Source organism: Neofelis nebulosa, chromosome 9, assembly GCF_028018385.1.
Source record: "Neofelis nebulosa isolate mNeoNeb1 chromosome 9, mNeoNeb1.pri, whole genome shotgun sequence".
NCBI lineage: Eukaryota > Metazoa > Chordata > Mammalia > Carnivora > Felidae > Neofelis > Neofelis nebulosa.
In genome coordinates, this window is record NC_080790.1 from 116698756 (window position 1) to 116718754 (window position 19999).

Consider the following 19999-nt stretch of genomic DNA (forward strand, 5'->3'; position numbering starts at 1 on the left):
CAGGCGCGCGGCGGGGCCAACCTGGAGCGCTCCGTCTGGCGCGAGTTACCAGGCGACGGCGTGGCGCCAGGCAAGCCGGGACTTGTAGTCCGCCTGGAAGAGGCGGTCACTTGAGGCACGGCAGTCCCGCGATCCGTGCGCTTTTGCTACGTCTGAGGAACCTTGCCGGGAGATTGGTTCTTGCAGGTGGCTGCTCTTACCTTAGTCTTTCGCAGCGCAGAGGTTTCTGCGATGTTCTGCACGGCTTGTCAAGTGAATTCGGGGCCATTTATCCTAGGTTAGGGTAGGAGGTGAGAGCTCAATAATATGAGCCCGTTAGGGTTTTAGTTTCCTTGCTACCACCTCCACTATGCGCCCTCGAGGTGTTCTAACGTTTGAGGGACTCATTGGTGCTAGAAGCGCGCACCTCACTTAGGAGCTTTTACTAGGGGCGCCTGGGTGGCTCACTCGGTAAAGCGTGGGACTTGGGTCCGTGGGCCTTGGGTCCGGTCACGAAGTCGTGGTTAGCGGGTTCCAGCCCCACATGGGGGCTCTGTGCTGACAGTTAAGAGCCTGGAGCCCGCTTGGGATTCTGTGTTTCCCTCTCTCCCTGCCCCTCCCCTGCTCGCGCGCTGCCTCTCTCTCTCTCTCTCAAAAATGAATAGACATTTTTTAAAAAAAATTTAAGAGGTTTTACTTAGTGGGATTTCTTTTAAGTTTATTTTGAGAGAGAGAGGAGAACATGAGCGGGGATGGGGCCCAGGGGCATAGAGAGAATCCCAACCAGACTTCGTGCTGATAGCGTGGGTCCCACCGTGGGGCTCCGAACCCACGAACTGTGAGATCATGACCTGAGCTGAAACCAAGAGTGGAGACTTAACCGACTGAGAGGCGTCCCTGCTTAAGGAGAAATTTAACCTAACAACAGGCTAGATTTCAACTTGGGAGGTCCAAAACCAAAAGTCTCTCCTCATGTAGTCTTGAGAGAAGATGTCCCCTAAAAGAAACAGTCTGCTAGCAGTCTGTCAGGAAGCCTGAAAATACTTGTTTATGAAATCCCTGCTTGAACGCTGTGGGTGCATCACGCAATTCCCCTTGAGGCATAATAATAGCAAAACAACAACAACAACAACACCCTGTTTGTTTGTTTGTTTGTTTATTTATTTATTTATTTATTTATTTTGAGTGAGGGAAAGAATGAGCAGGGGAGGGGCCCAGGGGAGAGAGAGAAAGAAAAGAGAGTTCCAGGCATGCTCCCAGTGTGGAGCCTGACCAGGCGCTTGAGCCCACCAACTGTGAGTTTGTGACCTGAGCCAAAATCAAAAGTCAGAGGCTCAAGCGACTGAGCCACCCAGATGCCCTAAAAGTGGTTACCTTGTAAGGAGCTCTCACCATTGCCAGTGCCCTCCAGCCAAAGACCACTGAGAATACAGCTATCGTTGAACAAAATTGGGCTTATTGTCTCCTTGAGAGGAGGGAGACACACCACGAAGGATGGGGACACTCAGGAAGAAGGTCCCGGGAAAAAAAATTTATATATGGGCTTGTGTTAGGTAACTTCAAGGAGTGTTTCAAGGAAGCAGCCCTTCTGTCTAGATTGGTTACTGTTTTGAGGTGGTGGTAATTCTGTGATGGGGTATTTTAATAATTCTTATTTAAAAAGGGAGAAGAGCCAAGAGAAGCTAAAACTATGATTGGTTATGAAGCAGTCCCTCCTGTTAGCCAAGACAGGGAGATTTGTTTTTTGTGTGCATATGTGATTGGGACAACGTTCTTTGTTTGCTTGTTTGTATTTAGACATGATTATGGAGTGGTTTTGTTTTTGTTTTAATTCATCCTGACCAGAGTGGCTTTGTCTGATTTTGGTGTCCTATAAAATTGTTTATGTTCAACGGGGCAGCACATCCCAGTTTATGGAACCAGCCTAATTCCCACTGTCAGGGGCTGCTTTTCTCCTTTTCACTGTGTTTCATATCACTTAATATATGTGTTCTACTTGAGGCCTCAAAACAACTATGTGAGACAATCCATAGACATTTAGTACTCTGCGTCGGATACTAGTCCCTAATCTAAGCTTGGCAGGTAAAATTAGGTCACTGCCTCTAAGGAGTTTACAGCTTATGAGAACACTTTATTAGCCCCTTTTTCTGAATGAGGAAACTGTGCTTTCATGGCACTGAGTGATTAGTCCAAAATCACAGCCAGCAAAAGAGGGAACCTGGGGAATCCAAGTCCAGACAATCTGATGTCAGCAGCTGCCCCTTTACCATCCTGAGAATCAGCATCCCTGTGGAGGCTGCAGTAGCTGAAGATGACTGAGGAGGCACTGCAGCCTCCTTAGGGCCAGATAATTCTTTGTTGTTGGGAGTTCTGTGCATAATAGGATGTTTACCAGCATCCCTGGCCTCCATTGTGTCAGTGGCACCCTGCCTCTAGTTGTGACAACCAAAAATGTCTCCAGACATTACCAAATCACCTGTGGTTGAGAGCCACTGGTGTCTACCATTTATCTCCTCCTGGGTCTTTGAGAGGTAACAAACATTTGGGGCATGAAAATCCCCAAACCATTTTGAATGGGGAGATCTTGAAAAGAGAGAGAAACAGTGTGCCTTAGGTTTTGGAAAGCCTATTCAACTAGAAAAATGAAGACTGAGACAAAGCACAGACAAAGGAAGTGGGGGAAAAACAGAGAAGTGATCAAAGTGGAGAGGAGCTCTTAGGAAATCACCCTTCAGTTATTCAGTTCACACTAACAAAGACACAGAAAGTCTTAATGAGGCCTCATAGGACCTCTGATCCATGTTTGGGAAATGCTAGTATGCTTAGCAAATAGTCTTGACCACTTTTCTGAAAAGATTTCTTTTCCTTTACAGCGTGGTCCCAAATCTGACCTCCCTGAGCTGGCAACTTGCAAGAGACTCTTCAGAGATTTCAGGTATCCCCCAAGGTAATAGCTTGTTTTTCAGGAAAGCCAAGATTCCCTGGGGAGCTGACAAAAATCACAAAGTAATGGCAGCTAAGCTTTTCCAGGTTTTCGAAGAGATAGATCCTACTTAGAGTAAGCTAATAAGAGTATCAACACAAATAATCACTTGTGTCTTCCTAACCTCTTTCATCTAGGAATCTCTGCAAAATATATAGACATTTATTAATTTTCTTCTCATTACAGTGAGGGAAATCATTGTGACTTTTCTGTTTTATAGATACAGAAGCCAAGTTATGGAGTCCACAACGAATAGTGAGAAATCCAGAAATAGACTATTGGTATATTCACTCTGGGCCATTCTTGATGCTCAGTACCACTCCAGATCTCCAGCTACTCAATATAAAGGTAATGATAATCCTTCAAGTATATACAAAATTTTATGTTTTCATAGGCTTTAAAATAATCCATAGTGTTGGGGCACCTGGGTGGCTCATTTGTTCAAGCATCCGACTCTTAATTTTGGCTGTCATGGTTCATGGGTTCGAGCTCCAAGTTGGGCTCCACACTGGCAGTGCAGAACCTGCTTGAGATTCTCTCTCTCTCTCTCTCTCTCTCTCTCTCTCTCTCTGAAAATAAATGAATAAAATAAACTTTAAAATAATCCACAGTCTCTTCACTTGGCCCATAAAATAGCAGGCCTATAGAGGCTATGACTTAAAGAAAATTTAACAGTGATAGTATTTGAACCGCAACCCAGAGCTCATGATTCTTAATCCTGTACTCCTTCTACTTGGTAAGCAAGCCCATATATCCTTGTAGGTGATACTTAATTTACAGAAAACATAAAATATTCTAATCCATATAGAAATCCAAACCTATGCAACCCTTTCATCTATTTGCACATTATGTGGAGTTTTTTAAGAGTTAGCTTGGTGAAGAAAGAGAACAGTCACTGAGATATTAATAAAAAGCATCTGGCAACTCTGAAATTAAATTAATCTTTGGGTTGCTGTAGAAGGCAGAAGGCATAGTGAGGCTCCCTGCAAGGAAGTCTTGAATAGAATTAACCTTTAGGAACTAAATTAGTAGAAATGAATTATTAATTAGTTAACCATATATAAAAATGACTTGTAAAATAATGTATCACTGAGGAGATTTAGGAATTATCAATTCTAAGAAAGTTAACCAGGCTTTAATGTAGTTTAATGTAGTTTAATGAAAATACATCTCTAAATACTGTCGTTATGTTAATGATTCCTAAATTCATATTTCCAACCCAAACCTCTCCACTGAGTTCCAGCCACAGATATCCAAGTACCTACTTTTTCTATGTTTGTTTGTCTCAGAGAGATCTCAAAGTTACTGTGTTTAAAACAGAATTCTGGGTATTTTCTGCTACATGTCTTCCTCATCTCATAAATTAAGGGCACTGCTCTCTACCCAGATGCTAGTTAACTCATTTCCTTCCTTTTCCTTGCCCTCTTCATCCAATTCATTATCAAGTCTTGTTGATTCTGTGTCCAAAATAAATCTGAAATCCAACCACTTCTATCTCCACTGCCACTAGTTTAGTCCAGGTGACTTTCTTGGATACTACATTCTCCTCTTGACCTTTTCCTTTATAACACTTACCATAATTTGTTTAATTTATTGGTCAGTTGTTTACTTGTGATTTTCATAATCTCACTTCACTTCTAGAGTATATATAAATTCCTTGAGGATAATTTGTTGAATTAATGGATGAAAATCCAATAGTATTGAAATTTTAACATGATTGCTTATAGTGATATAGTTGAAGTTGGAGTCTTTATTTAACAATAAATGATTAAAAAAATACTGAAACTTGGATGGAACTGGAGGGTATTATGCTAAGTGAAATTAGTCAGTCAGAGGAAGACAAACATCATATGATTTCACTCATATGAGGACTTTAAGAGACAAAACAGATGAACATAAGGGAAGGGAAACAAAAATAATATAAAAACAGGGAGGGGGCAAAACAGAAGAGATTCATAAATATGGAGAACAAACTGAGGGTTACTGGAGGGGTTGTGGGAGGGGGAATGGGCTAAATGGGTAAGGGGCACTAAGGAATCTACTCCTGAAATCATTGTTGCACTATATGCTAACTAATTTGGATGTAAATTAAAAAAAATAAACAATAAATTAAAAAATAAAAAAAATACTAAAGCTAACATAATAAAAATCAACTATGTTGCGATATGTCTAAGAGTGTGTTAGAATTGAAATGGTTCACCTGGAATCCAGAAGGAGAATGCTCAGCTTGGATACATCCATGTTTTCTTTCCTTTTCTTTCTTTCCTTTCCTTTCCTTTCCTTTCCTTTCCTTTCCTTTCCTTTCCTTTCCTTTCCTTTCCTTTCCAAAGGAGAAATAATCTTTTTTGTTAATGTTATTGAAATATAATTAACATACAGTGTTATGTTAGTTTCAGTATACAATGTAATGATTCAACAATTCTATACATTACTCAATGCTCCTCATAATAAGTGTTCTCTTAATCCCTTTTATCTGTTTCACCCACCTCCCCTCCCCACAACCACCAGTTTGTCCTCTATATTTAAAAGTCTGTTTTTGTGTTTGTCTCCTTTTTTATTTGTTTTTTCATTTGTTTTGTTTCTTAAATTCCACATATGAGTGAAATCACATGGTCTTTTTCTTTGTCTGACTTGTTTCATTTGGCATTGTACCCTCTAGGGCCATCTGTGTTGTTGCAAACTGCAAGATCTCATTCCTTTTTATTGCTAATATTCCATTGTATGTATGTACGTACTGTGTCATCTTTTTTTTAGCTTAATTTATAACTTCATTTATTTACTTATTTATTTTAACTCCAGATAAATACCACATCTTCTTTTTTTAATGTTTATTTATTTTTGAGTGGTGGGGAGGGGCAGAGAGAGAGGGAGACACAGAATCTGAAGCAGGTTCCAAGCTCTGAGCTGTCAGCACAGAACCTGATGCGGGGCTCGAACTCACAAACTGCGAGATCGTAACCCGAGCCGAAGTTGGACGCTTAACTGACTGAGCCACCCAGGTGCCCCTACATCTTTTTTTATTCATCTATGGATGGACACTTAGGCTGCTTCCATATCTTGGCTATTGTAAATAATGTTGCAATAAACCTGGGTGTACATATAGCTTTTGGAATTTGTGTTTTTGTTTTCTTTGGGTAAATACCTAGTAGTGAAATTATTGGATCATATGATAATACTTTTTTTACAATTTTTTGAGGAACCTCTATACTGTTTTCCATAGCAGCTGCACCAATTTACATTCCCACCAACTGTGCACTAGGGTTCCTTTTTCTTTACATCCACACCAACAGTTGTTATTTCTTGTGTTTTTGATTCTAGCCATTCTGACAGATGCAAGATGATATCTCATTGTGGTTTTGAATTGCATTTCCCTCATGATTAATGATGTTGAGCATCTTTTCATGTGTCTGTTGGCCACCATTTGTATGTCTTCTTTGGAAAAATGTCTATTCAGGTCCTCTGCTCATTATTAAATCAGATTATTTGGGAGGGGTATTTTTGGTGTTGAGTTGTATACATTCTTTGTATATTTTGGATACTAACCCCTTATAGGATATATTATTTGCAAATATCTTCTTCCATTCAGTAGGTTTCCTTGTCGTTTTATTGATGGCTTCCTTCAGTGTGCAAAAGCTTTTTATTTTGGTGTAGTCCCAATAGTTTAATTTGCTTTTGTTTCCCTCATCTGAATAGCTAGAAAAATGTTTCTATGGCTAATGTTAAAGGAATTACTGCTTCTATGTTTTCTTCAAGGAGTTATGGTTTCAAGTCTCACATTTAGGATTTTAATCCATTTTGAGTATATTTTTGTGTATGGTGTAAGAAAGTGGTCCAGTTTCTTTTTCTTTTCTTTTTTTTTTTTTTTTTTTTTTTGCATGTAGCTGTCCAGTTTTGTCTGCACCATTTGTTGAAGACACTGTCTTTTCCCCGTGGTATATTCTTCCTCCTTTGTCAAAGATTAATTGACCATATAAGCATGGGTTTATTTCTGGGCTCTCTATTCTGTTCCATTGATCAATGTGTCTGTTTCTGTGCTAGTACCATACTGTTTTGATTACTACAGCTTTGTAGTACATCGTGATGGCCATGTTTGTTTTCATCCAGAAATGTTCAGGAAGAGAAATCATAAATCCAAGGAACATTGTTAAGCTATTCATTACAATGTATACCTGTTCTGGCACGCAGATATACCTGTGGCCAGAATGAAATGGACTTTAAAATCATCTACCTCTTTTTTTTTTTTCTGATCATTCACCAAAGAACATTTTGACAATCAACTTAGATTCCCTGGTAATGAAATACTTTCGACAGTAAACACGAATATTTCAGTCACTGGAAAAATATATCCCATGCTAGAATGTAACTCTGTGAGGGCAGGAAATTGTTAATCACAGCTGTGTCCCTAGAACCTAGAACAGTGCTTAGCACAAAGTAGATTCTTTGTGTTCGATGAATGAATGAACATTAGTAAATTAGAATTATACTTTATACCACATTTTCTTGTGAATTTGGTTATTGTAAGTCAATCCTCAAATATCTCTTCCATGCTAGATGCATTAGGAATATCAGATTTCTGGTCTTGAAGGCCAAATATGAGACCTTGAACTCTAGTGCTCTACCACAAGTGCCTGTAAGATCTGATTTGGTTAACCAGCTGACCTCTTTTGATGTCTCCTTCTTGATTCTCTTTGACTTCAATTCATCCTCCATCTAGCTCACAAGTTTTATTTTAAGAAATCCAATCATATTGTTCCCCTGCCTAAAAATCAGTTAATTCTCTGTTACCTTCAGATAATAGCTACCTACAGTCTACTTCTCCAGCTTTCCTACCACTTTACTCTCTACCCTTCTTTCTACTGCCTATCAGGTATTGTCAGTTCCAGCCACACTGAGTTACTTTATATTTCCTGAAATGCCATTTCTCTGGCTGGAATGTTCATCCCTCCTCTTCTAGGTGATGAACTCCTGCCATTCTTTAAATGTTACTCCTGCCAGCTTAAATGTTACTTCTTAAAAGCTTATGACTTCTCCAGAGGGGAAAATCTATTTCTTTCTTTCTGATTGTTTTCTCTCTTTCCCCTGCAACAGCCCTTATATATTATAGCTACCTTTGAGATCCTGCAGGGCAGGATCTATGTCTTATTTATCTTTCCTTGCTTCCCAAATACCTTGCACACGTTTCTGAATGCAAGGATCCATATGGAGTGATAAGTATGAGTGCTAATAACTAACTTGCAACAGCTTGAGCTTCTTACACATAGTCTCCTTCCCAAGGAAGAATACAAAACTTCTCAACTGTATCGGGTTTTTGTTGTTGTTGTTGTTTTTAAAAATTTTTAACGTTGATTTATTTTTGAGAGACAAAGCATGAACAGGGGTAGGGCAGATAGAGGGAGACACAGAATCTGAAGCAGGCTCCAGGCTCTGAGCTGTCAGCACAGAGCCTGGCGCGGGGCTCAAACCCATGAACCATGAGATCATGACCTGAGCCAAAGTTGGACGCTTAACCAACTGAGCTACCCAGGTACCCCTCAACTGTATTGTTTGAAACAATTGGGTATGAACATAGTCAGGAAAGAAAGGTGCTTTACGTACTCTCTTTACGAGTTACCATAAAAGATTTTTTGTCTTCTTGACATATCAGCAGACTCTTAGAAAGGGGTGATTCAGTGCACCATGTATACACTCAGCACCTTGGATTATCACTACTCATTGTATATCTTACTGCCTTTCTCTTGAGAGACTTTGTAACCCCAACACTTTCATAGTGTCTAGTACTTATTGGGAGCACAATAAATGTTTATTGAAAGAATGTATGAATTAATAAATGAAATTCAAAAATTAATTTCTTCCTCTCTTCTTTTGAATAATTAAACCCTCCCTTTAAAAATGTTTGAGGTGCCACTTGCTCTTTAAAGCCTTTTGTAATCATCCCCTGTTATAATTTTACCCTTCTCCGTCTTCATGTAGCACATATTATTTACACCATGCTGTCTTGCATTTTTAAGTGCATATGTTCTTTCTTCCTAGCTAGATTGTAAAATGCTTGAGAGCAGGGACTATATGTACTGTTGCATCCTACGGTAGTGTCTTAAATCTAGTAGGATTTTAATACTGCAAATTCTTGGTAAGTTACCCATGGTCATTCAGTGTCTTGTCATCTCAGAAGACTGCAAAACTCTGAAGATAACCTCTGAAGATACTACCTCACATCCATTAAGATGGCTATTATAAAAACAGAGCAAAACAGAAAACAGAAAAGGACAAGTGTTAGCAAGGATGTGGAGAAATTGGAACCCTTGTGCACTGTCAGTGGGAATGTAAAATGGTATAGCTGCTATATATAGCTGTTTTTCAAAATAGTATAGTGGTTACTCAAAAAATTAGAATTACCGTATTATCCAACAATTCCACTTGTGGTATATACCCAAAAGAGTTGAAAGGTGAGTCCCAAAGAGATTTTTGTACACCTACGTTTATAGCAGCATTCTTCACAGTAGCCAATAGTGGAAGCAACCCAAGTGTTTGTTGGTAGATGGACGGAAAAACAAAATGTGGTTATACATCCAGTGGAATATTATTCAGTCTTAAAAATGAAGGCAGTTCTGACACATGTTGCAACATGGATGAACCTTGAGGGCATTATGCTGAATGAAATAAGCCAGTCACAAAAAGACAAATATTATATACTTCCATTTATGTGAGGTACCTAGAGTAGTCACTCTCATAGAAACAGAAAGTAGAATGGTGGTTGCCTGCGGCTGGGGGCAGAAGAAAGGGGAGTTGTTATTTAATGGTGGCAGAGTTTCAGTTTTGCAAGATGAAAGAGTTCTGGAGACTGGTTGCACAACAATGTGAATGTACTGAAATGAAACGTACACTTAAAAATGGTTAACATAGGGTGGCTCAGTCGGTTAAATGTCTGACTTCGGCTCAGTGAGTTTGAGCTCCTCTTCAGGCTCTGTGCTGACAGCTCAGAGCCTGGAGCCTGCTTTGGATTCTGTGTCTCCCTCCCTCTCTGCCCCTTCCCTGCTGGGAGTCTGTCTCGTTGTCTCTCAAAAATGAATAAACATTAAAAAAATGTTTTTAAAAATGGTTACCATTGTGAATTTTATGTTATTAAAAAAGATAAGAGCACTGAACAGGGAGTCAAAAGACCGAGGTTATTCTTGGTTGTTTCCCAGTGATCAATGAATCTTGTGCAAGTTACTGTTTTTACTTGTGCCTTGATTTCTTCATCTTTAAACAGGATAATATTATTAATAAAGCCTCCTTGGCTTCTGGGTTTCTGTGAGGACCAAATAGAAAAAAAGAAAAAAAACAACAACCAACAACGCTTAAGATAATTTTTTCAGTAGTAGTTTTTCTGTCATTCCAGTGTCCCTGATCTCTTTTAATATTCATCACAAGTTTCACATCCTGTTTTATAACAAAATATTCCTAAAGATGCCTCAGCAATAACCTGTTACCACTTGAAAGGATATGTATACTGAACTCTTAAACTTTGGACTGCTTACCTTATAATTTAGTTCCAGGAACACAGCAAATAAACAGCCTTTATGAGGACTATAGATGACCTAAGATGCTAATTACTAATGTGGTTTAACATTAATTGAGGAAATACAAGCTCAGGATTTTCATGTGAGCATGAGAAAGCTGGTCCCAAATTTGGGAGGTATGAGGGTAATATCTGCTTAGTGTCTACTAAGCATCAGGCTCTATAGCAGATGTCTTACATGTGATATCTCATTTAATCTTCACAAAAGCCTTGATAGGTTAATAATATTATACTCTTTTTTTTTTTTTTTTTTTTTGAGAGAGAGAGAAAGAGACAGCACAAGCTGGGGAGAGGGGCGGAGGGAGAGAGAGAATACTTTTCTTTTAATGTTTATTTATATGAGAGAGAGAGAGAGAGAGAGAGAGAGAGAGAACGTGGGGGAGCGGCAGAGAGAGAGGGGTACAGAGGATCCAAAGTAGGCTCTGTGCTGACAGCAGTGAATCTGATGCGGGGCTCAAACCCACGAATTATGAGTTCATGACCTGAGCTGAAGTTGGGACACTCAACTGGCTGAGCCACCCAGGCACCTCAAGAATATTTTTTAAAAAATGTTTATTTATTTATTTTGAGAGACAGCATGCACACATGAGGGAGTGCATGCATACGTGAGTTGTGGGGGGTGGCGAGAGAGAGAGGGAGAGAATCCCAAGCAGGTTCTGTGCTGGCAGTGTAGAGCCCAATGCGGGGCTTGATCCCATGACCTTCGGATCATGACCTGAGCGGAAATCAAGAGTCAGAAGCTCAACCAACTGAGCCACCCAGGTGCCCCCTATATTCATTTTATGAAAAGGGAAAATGAAGCTCAGAGAGGTTAAGTCATTACCCAAAATCACACAGTGAATGACAAAGATGGAATTTAATTCCAGCTCTGTATGACTGAAGCCCATATTCCTTATATTGTGTTACATTGCCTCTCAAAATATATTTGACTATGCCTATTAGTAATATAGTCAATAATAAATTATATATGTTTATTGTATATTTATACATTTATGTCAATTGTCTTACTTGGTCATTACAAGTAAGATAGGCTGTGTAGGGATAATTGTCACCATTTTACAGATGATGAAAAAGTCAGAAAATAACTTACATAAATCAACCAACGAATGACTATAACAGCACTTGAAAATAGGTACTGCAATTCTCAGACTCATGCTTTTTCCACATTAGCCTCATGAGAACAGAATTTTATCTTTGAGTTTTCTGGTTCTGAAATTTTTATAGGAGCAAAAGAGTGAGCATCTTGACAGCCTGGCAATTCTTCTTATATATGGACAGATTAAACACATGTGTTCATTCCTATTCCCTTCCCTATTCTCTTTAACTCACTAAAATGACAGTGAGTTAATATTTTAAAATTTATCAGCACAGAAGGACAAAGAAAGTAAGAAAGACAAAAGCAGATGAGGGATATTAACTCATTTTTGGAAGATGGAAAGTTGAGCTAAGAAAACGATTCCAAATGCTTGAGAGGCATATACTAACAAGAGGCAAGCAAGTTCCTATTACAGAACACTAGAATGTCAGGAGTTGGAAGGAGCAAATAAGAAAGCAGTAGAGATATGTGAGGGGCTGAAAAGGGAGACTGGTTAAAGGTTTATATAAGAAGTTAAATTACCAGGTCCTTTCCTCATCCTGCTCAGTTAAATGACTACCCCTCCATTTCTTTGGCAGAACGCTGGAGTTTATTCTGTGGGGGAAAAAATAAACTAGAGAAGCTCCAGACTGAGATACCAGGCCCAGCTAAAGATTATAGCTGAGGAGACCAGGATGGGAGGATACCACACTGAAAACAGATCAAATGAATGTCTACTTGCTAAACGAGGAAACGTGCCAAGCCCTCTCACTCTGTTTCACTCCAGGAATACTGATGGCAAGGCTTATATTCCCTAGGCAGGAGAGCAGAGAATTAATTTTGGGAAAAACTTAAAATTGGATAACCCCAGAAGCAAGATCTGTAGATACTGACACTTGAGGGTCTCCCAACAAAGCAAATAGGTCCCCACTTTATCATCTTACAATAAAGCCCAACAACTGACAAACTCTTCCTCTTAACATAGAGCTTCCAAATACCTTTGTAGTGACTCACTTTTAAATATGAAGGGACAGCAAAGATCACCAAATAGTTGAGATAAACCTTCACCAAGAAAGGCAGGATCAAATTGAAATGGAAGAGGAAAGAAAAGAGAAACTCAGAGGGTAAGAGAGATAATATAGAGAACAGAAGACTATATTTTTAAAAACAATAAGCATCTTCTGAGAGATAGTTATAAGATAGTGCATCCATAAAGTAATGACAAGATGCTCCAAAAAAAGGGATGATCAGAGGATAATAGCTCTAGGAAATTAAAAATATAATAGCAAAATAAACAATTCAAAGTAGTATTTATATATAAAATTGAGGAATCTCCTGGAAAAGAGAACAAAAATACAGAAATGGAAGATAAGAATGAAAAGATAAATAGAGGATGAATCCATAAGGTCCAACATGAGGCTAATAAGAGTTCTGGAAATATGGAAGAAATGGAGGAAAGGAAATTATCAAAGAAATATGAGAAGATCTCTGATAATTGAAGGACATGAGTTTCCAAACTGACAACTGACTAAGTGCTCAGCATAATGTAGGGGAAAAAAACAAAATAAAAAACACTATTGTAGGGGCACCTTGGTGGCTCAGTTGGTAAGTATCTTGATTTCAGTTCAGGTCATGATCTCATGGTTCGTGAGTTCGAGTCCTGCATCAGGCTCTGCGCTGACAGTGCAGAGCCTCCTTGGGATTCTGTCTCTCTCTCTCTCCCTACCCCTCCCCCCCAAAAAAAATTTATAAATAAACTTGAAAAAAAAGCCACAATGGCACATCATCATGAAATTTCTAAATACAAGAGATAAAAAGAATCTTGGTGATGGGAAGTGAAGAGGGAGCAGGGAAAGGGAAATGCATCATTTATAAAAAGAGTAGATCATAAGAGTCACGTATATCTCAATGTTAACACTGGTTGCTAGAAGACAGTGAAACAGTGCTTTCAAAATTTGGAGAGAATATTATTTTCAACTTAGAATTCTATACTAAGTCGTATTATCAATCAAGTGTGGGGGCAATTAAATATATTTTCAGGCATGCAAGGATCAAAAATTTACTACCCATCTCCTCCCATCTTTTCCTGTGACAGTACTGGAGGACATGCTCTACTGAAACAAGAAAGACAAAGATATAAATTTTAGGAGAGGAGATTAGCCAAGGCAAGAGGCAAAAGAAAGTCCCAAGATGACAGCTATACAGCAGACCTAGGGAGGAACAGTCCAGACTGAAGGAAGGAATGTTTCGGTGGAGTGTTTCCAGTGAAACTGATAGAGTGTTTGTCTATGTTGAAATAGTTTAGGCATTTTTACATTTCTGGAAGAACTAGTGATAATAATACAGAAAATTTGGCAAACCAAAAACTGAGGCAATTATTAATTCCAAGAACAAAAAGTTGTATAAGAAAGTAAATGTACATAAGAGACTCTTAAAAACTGAGAACAAACTGAGGGTTGATGGGGGGTGGGAGGGAGGGGAGGGTGGGTGATGGGTATTGAGGTAGGGCACCTTTTGGGATGAGCACTGGGTGTTGTATGGAAACCAATTTGACAATAAATTTCATATATTGAAAAAAAAAAGAAAGTAAATGTAATCATAATACAACTCATTATTTTTTTTTGAGAGAGAGAGAGAGTGCATGTACTCACAAGTGGAGGAGGGGCAGATAGAGAGGCAGAGAATCTTAAGCAGGCTCCAGGCCCAGCACAGAGCCCAACGTGGGGCTCAGTCTCATGACAGTGAGGTCATGACCTGAGCCGAAATCAAGAGTCAGATGCTGAATGGACTAAGCCACCCAGGCGCCCCATAATAGAACTAATTGATCCAGGACGCCTGGGTGGCTCAGTCCATTTAGCATCCAACTCTTGATTTTGGCTGAGGTTGTGGTTTCATGGTTTGTGAGTTCCAGCCCCACATACAGCTCTAAGCTGGCAGTGTGGAGCCTTCTTGGGATTCTCTTTCTCTCTCTCTCTCTCTCTCTCTCTCTCTGTCTCTCTCTCTTTTTGCCCCTCCCTGTCCCCCTCTCAAAATAAATAAATAAATTTAAAAAATTAAAAAATAGAACTAATTGATCCAGAATTAAACCACACTTATAGAGTCATAATAAGGTCAACATGGAACATTGATTTAATTTAAAATATTGAGATATAACTATTGGGAGGCTAGAGGGAAGGAAAGTATAAAGTGTTGGATCTTTATCTTATAATAGGTACTTTTTAAAATTTACAAATCAAGAAATAGCAGTATAAATATTTTACTTAGGAAAATGTTGGTAAATATGGAAAGAAGCAAGTAAAAGAGTCTGGGAGGGTGTCTCAGGCTTTGAGGAAGCCACTGCTTTTTTTCCCTCCTAAGACTTGTGTGTGTGTGTATGTGTGTGTGTGTGTGTTAAAATACATTCCTGCTTTGTTTTGTTATGAGTCTTGTAGTTCCACATGATTTTTTTAACCACATAAGTTTTGAAGTATTTAATGCATTACCTTGATAAACATTTAAAATATCAAAGAAAGAAAGAGAGAAATAGAGAAAGGAAGGAAGGAAGGAGGGAAGGAAGAAAAAGAAAAAGGAAAAAAAAAGGAAAGGATAGGAAAGGATAGGAAAGGAAAGGAAAAGAAAGGAAAGGAAAGAAGAAAGAAAAGAAGAAAAGATTTAGCGTCCATTTAGACCTGTTACATAAAATGACATTAAAGGGGCGCCTGGGTGGCGCAGTCGGTTAAGCGTCCGACTTCAGCCAGGTCACGATCTCGCAGTCCGTGGGTTTGAGCCCCGCGTCAGGCTCTGGGCTGATGGCTCGGAGCCTGGAGCCTGTTTCCGATTCTGTGTCTCCCTCTCTCTCTGCCCCTCCCCCGTTCATGCTCTGTCTCTCTCTGTCCCAAAAATAAACAAAAAACGTTGAAAAAAAAAATGACATTATGAATTTTCTTTATAGAGAAGTCCTGGAGAAATACTAGAAATTATTTGAGATATTTGAGAAGAATAAAACCCTATTTAGGTTATTGTCTTTGAAGTATTGTGCTTAGTTGGGGTATCACAAATGCTACTCTTCCCAAAAATGGGAGAAATAAGGTGGAATGCTAAAGCATTGCCATCTTCTGAGTTCTCATCAGTGTTACTGGCTGATTTTTTTGAGTTATGAATTCAGTGAATGTCATAGATCTCTGAAACCTCAGAAAGATGTTATCCTCAAGATTAATGTCCTGAGACTGTGTTATATATGGAATTGAGAGATATATTGTTAAGTCTCCATTTTATGACTTATTGGCTATATTATTATTTCTGGCCCTCCTGTTTCTTCTGCTTACTCTGGAAGCTCAATTGCAATGAATGATGTTCAAAAAGAGCTGCTTTATGCTCAGTCCCTCTGATACTAAACATGCTCTAGTGTACTTATTAGGGATTATTCAGTCTCTTGTATTAAACTGTAAGAACTTCAAAAGTACCAACCACAGTTCACCCTTGAACAATGCTGGGGGTTAGGGGTATTGACCCCTCATGCAGTCAGAAATGTGCATATAACTTTTGACTCCCCAAAGGCTTACGAATAGCCTACTGTTGACTGGAAGCCTTACCAGTAAGATAAACAGTCAATTAATACATTGTATATTATGTGTTATATACTATAATCTTAGAATAAAGTAGGCAGAGAAAAGAAAATGTTACTAAGAAAATCATAAGGAAGAGAAAATACATTTACAGACTATACAATATTTTTTCTTTATTATATTTTTATATTTAAATAAAGTTATATCATCATTCTCATATACAGATCACAGATCCACAACAAAGATAGACATTTTACAAAATAAGAACAGCATAATTAAAAGCCTATTTCTATAATTGGGCATTTCCCCCATAAAAAGATTATCTCTGTCTCATATTCTTGAGTACTTTTGTTATTAGAGATATTCCATTTTCAAATTTTACAATTACAATTACTTTTACCATTAGGTCTACAATAACCATTATAGACCTAATGGTTATTTCAAATCTACTCAGAGTTAATGTAGTTCACCATCCCAAACAATGGTTAACTTAGTTACATGAAATCAAGTTCCTTAGATACTAATTTTGAAAAAAATCTAGAGAGGTAAATCTGCTTCACAAACTTACACATGGTACTGTAGGCTCAATTCAAAATATATTAAAGCTGTTCATTTCCTTTTGATTATTAGCTTTATTATAGACACTAGTGGGTTAACTGAATTATAGGCTTACATTATAGTTGTTAGCTTTAGTTTAGTGGAACAGTGTAACAGTCCTGACTCTTGTTTGGGACAACGCTGTCCTCGGAACCTCAGTTTCCAAAACAAGTAGTAGCAGAAGTCATTGTTTTCCAAGAGATTTGGTGAGTAGGGTGGAAGCGATGTTATGATCACATATGACTGATCACACTACTGTAACAGATAGCTGGGCAACTGCTTTACTCTGGTCTGCACTCTCCAACTTCTCTTGGAAGTTTTTCCTAGTCCACCTTAGGTTTTTTTTTTCTTCCCCTGTGTTGCTACTGATGTGTGCCTGTGACTCTCTTGTACAACACTTCCTAGTATTTGGTTGAAGGAAACTTCATTCTTTGTGTTACTGAAGCCAAATATATAAAGTCAAGTTTGACTTCTTTCTCTCCCATAGCAAATCTGTCAGCAAATCATACTGACTGTACCTTGATAATAATTCCAGAACCTGAACACTTCCCACTACCTCCACCTACTATTCTCGCCCAAGTCATTGTATCTCTAGCCTGGATTACTTCAGTAACTTCATGAATATATGTTCTTTATGCTTCTACCTTTGCCCCTAACAATTGATTATGTTAACCATAAGTTAAATCATATAATTCCTTTGCTCAGAACTCTGCAATGGTTTCCATCATGACCAAGAATAAAAACCAAGCCTATATGACATATGTGTTCTAGTCCATTTTATTTCTTTGCCCTAACTTCCTCTCTTCTATTCTACAATGGCCTTCTTGCTATTCCTGAAGTTGTTTAGGCATGCTGCTGCTGTTGATCCTTTGCCTTAGCTACGTCATCTCCTAGGATACTTGCCCTCAGATATCTACGTACCTAATACACATCCTTCATGTCTTTACTATACTGTATTTTTGATACTGTAGTTTATGTTGTCTGTTTACAAGATGAATCATCTGTTAGTACTTATATCAGTATTGTCTCATATGATACAAAACACTGTAGATGTTATACATATTAATAATACTAGACATCAAAATGAAAAGGTAATGTGAAAAAGAAATTTATATTTATTTACAGGTATAACAACCCATGCGTTGATAATGAAGAAGCAGCAATATGGTTGCTTCATGGTAACCTAGCTTGTACATTAATGAATAAATTGTTATAAAAGTTTTATGGCATATAGTATTATAGTCATAATACTATATGATAGTATTCATAATATAGTATTAGAAACATTGTTACATTAAAAAAACTTAATTGTGATGATAGGCTGACATGCAGTTATAAGTATACAGTATTAGAAACAGTATTCATAATACAGTATTAGAAACATTGTTACATTAAAAAAAACTTGATTGTGATGATAGGCTGACATGCAATTATAAGCAAGAGAGACATACTGTTTGGTAATATAATTCTTTGAAAGCAAAGTTATAATATGGTAAGAAAACAAACACATTATTATTTTATATTAAACATCACTCATGTCATGCCTGTGTAGGGATAGGTTATCCACTTCTATACAGATCTTGCACATGAAGAATACTTAGGCAATGAATACTATATGATGAATACTTAGGCAATAATGATGATGACACTAAAACATCTCATACTGTCCTTGCCAACAGTTATTAGGTGTTCACTCACACATGTACACATTAGATAAGCTTATTAACAGCATGATGATTATTTACTATTTATTAAGTGGAAGTATATCAGCATAAAATCTTCATCCTCATTGTCTTCATGTTGAGTAGGCTGAGGAGGAGGAGGAAGAGGAAGAATTGTCTTTGTGTCTCATGGGTGGCAGAGATGGAAGTGGTGGAGGAGATGGATGCAGAGGCAGGAAAGGCAGGCAGGTGTAATTTTATGGAAATACATTATAATTTCTGTCTGATTTTTTTTTCTTTTTCAGTTCTCAAAAAATTTTTTGCTATATGGAACCAATTCTTCTTCCACTGTTTGTTTTAGTTTCAGTGTCCATATCATAGAAGGGTCTATGTCACAAAAGAAGTTAAAAGCAGTCATGAGTAATCAGAACCCTTCTGCCAGATTGTCTAATGTCAATTTTTTTTCTGGCACTGCTTCTTCTACGTCTTCTTCCTCATCGTCTAGTACTGATACAGAAACACTCATCCCCATCAAGTCATCTTCTTTTAATTCCTCTGGTGTCATGTCTATTAGCTCTTGAATTTATCCAAGATTCATATCCTGAAACCCTTCACCCACCACATTTTTTTTTTCCATATCCACAATCCCTTTCATGGTTTCCTTGATTGGCTCTGTTGTAAATCCTGTGAAGTCATGCACAATATCTGGACACAGTTTTCTCCAGCAGAAATGTATTGTTTTGGTCTTTAATGATTTTCACAGCTTTTTCTATAACAACAATGGCATCTTCAATGGTATAATTCTTCCAGACTTTCATGATGTTCTCTTTATCAGGGTTCTCTTTCATAGCATTGACTATTCTTTCCATAGAGTATTGTGTCTAATGAGCCTTAAAAGTCCTATGACTCCCTGTTCTAGAGGCTGAATTAGAAATGTTGTATCTGGGGGCAAGTAGAATAGTTCGACACCTCGGGCATTGAATTCATGGGGTTTTGGGTGGCCAGGGTATTGTCCAATATCAAAAGAACCTTAAAAGACAGTTCATACCAGCAAGGTGCTTCCTGACTTTAGGGACAAAGCATTGATGGAACCAATCCAGAAAAAGGGTTCTCATTGCTCAGGCCTTCTTATTGTATAATCACAAGACCGACAGCTGGTGTTTATCTTTTCCCTTCAAGGATTGGGAACTAGCCGCTTTATAGATAAGGGCAGTCCCCATCATAAACCCAACTCCATTTGCACAAAACACTATCCCTTCCTGCCTTAAATCCTGGTGCTCACTTCTTTTCCTTACTAATAAATGTCCTTTGAGGTATTTTTTTTTCCAGAATAGGGTACTTTCATCTTCATTAAAAAAACTGTTCAGGGGGCGCCTGGATGGCGCAGTCGGTTAAGCGTCCGACTTCAGCCAGGTCACGATCTCGCAGTCCGTGAGTTCGAGCCCCGCGTCAGGCTCTGGGCTGATGGCTCGGAGCCTGGAGCCTGTTTCCGATTCTGTGTCTCCCTCTCTCTCTGCCCCTCCCCCGTTCATGCTCTGTCTCTCTCTGTCCCAAAAATAAAAAAAATAAAAAACGTTGAAAAAAAAAATTAAAAAAAAAAAA

General features: G+C 38.3%; 1 long non-coding RNA gene across 1 annotated transcript; it reads left to right on the top strand.

Annotated features, from left to right (window-relative positions):
• Positions 1-29: 29 nt before the first annotated feature.
• Positions 30-3517, top strand: LOC131485653 (uncharacterized). The gene is made up of 3 exons (XR_009248956.1): positions 30-186; positions 2853-2926; positions 3183-3517. It is a non-coding gene; the product is annotated as an uncharacterized LOC131485653 (long non-coding RNA).
• The last annotated feature ends 16482 nt before the right edge of the window (positions 3518-19999 follow it).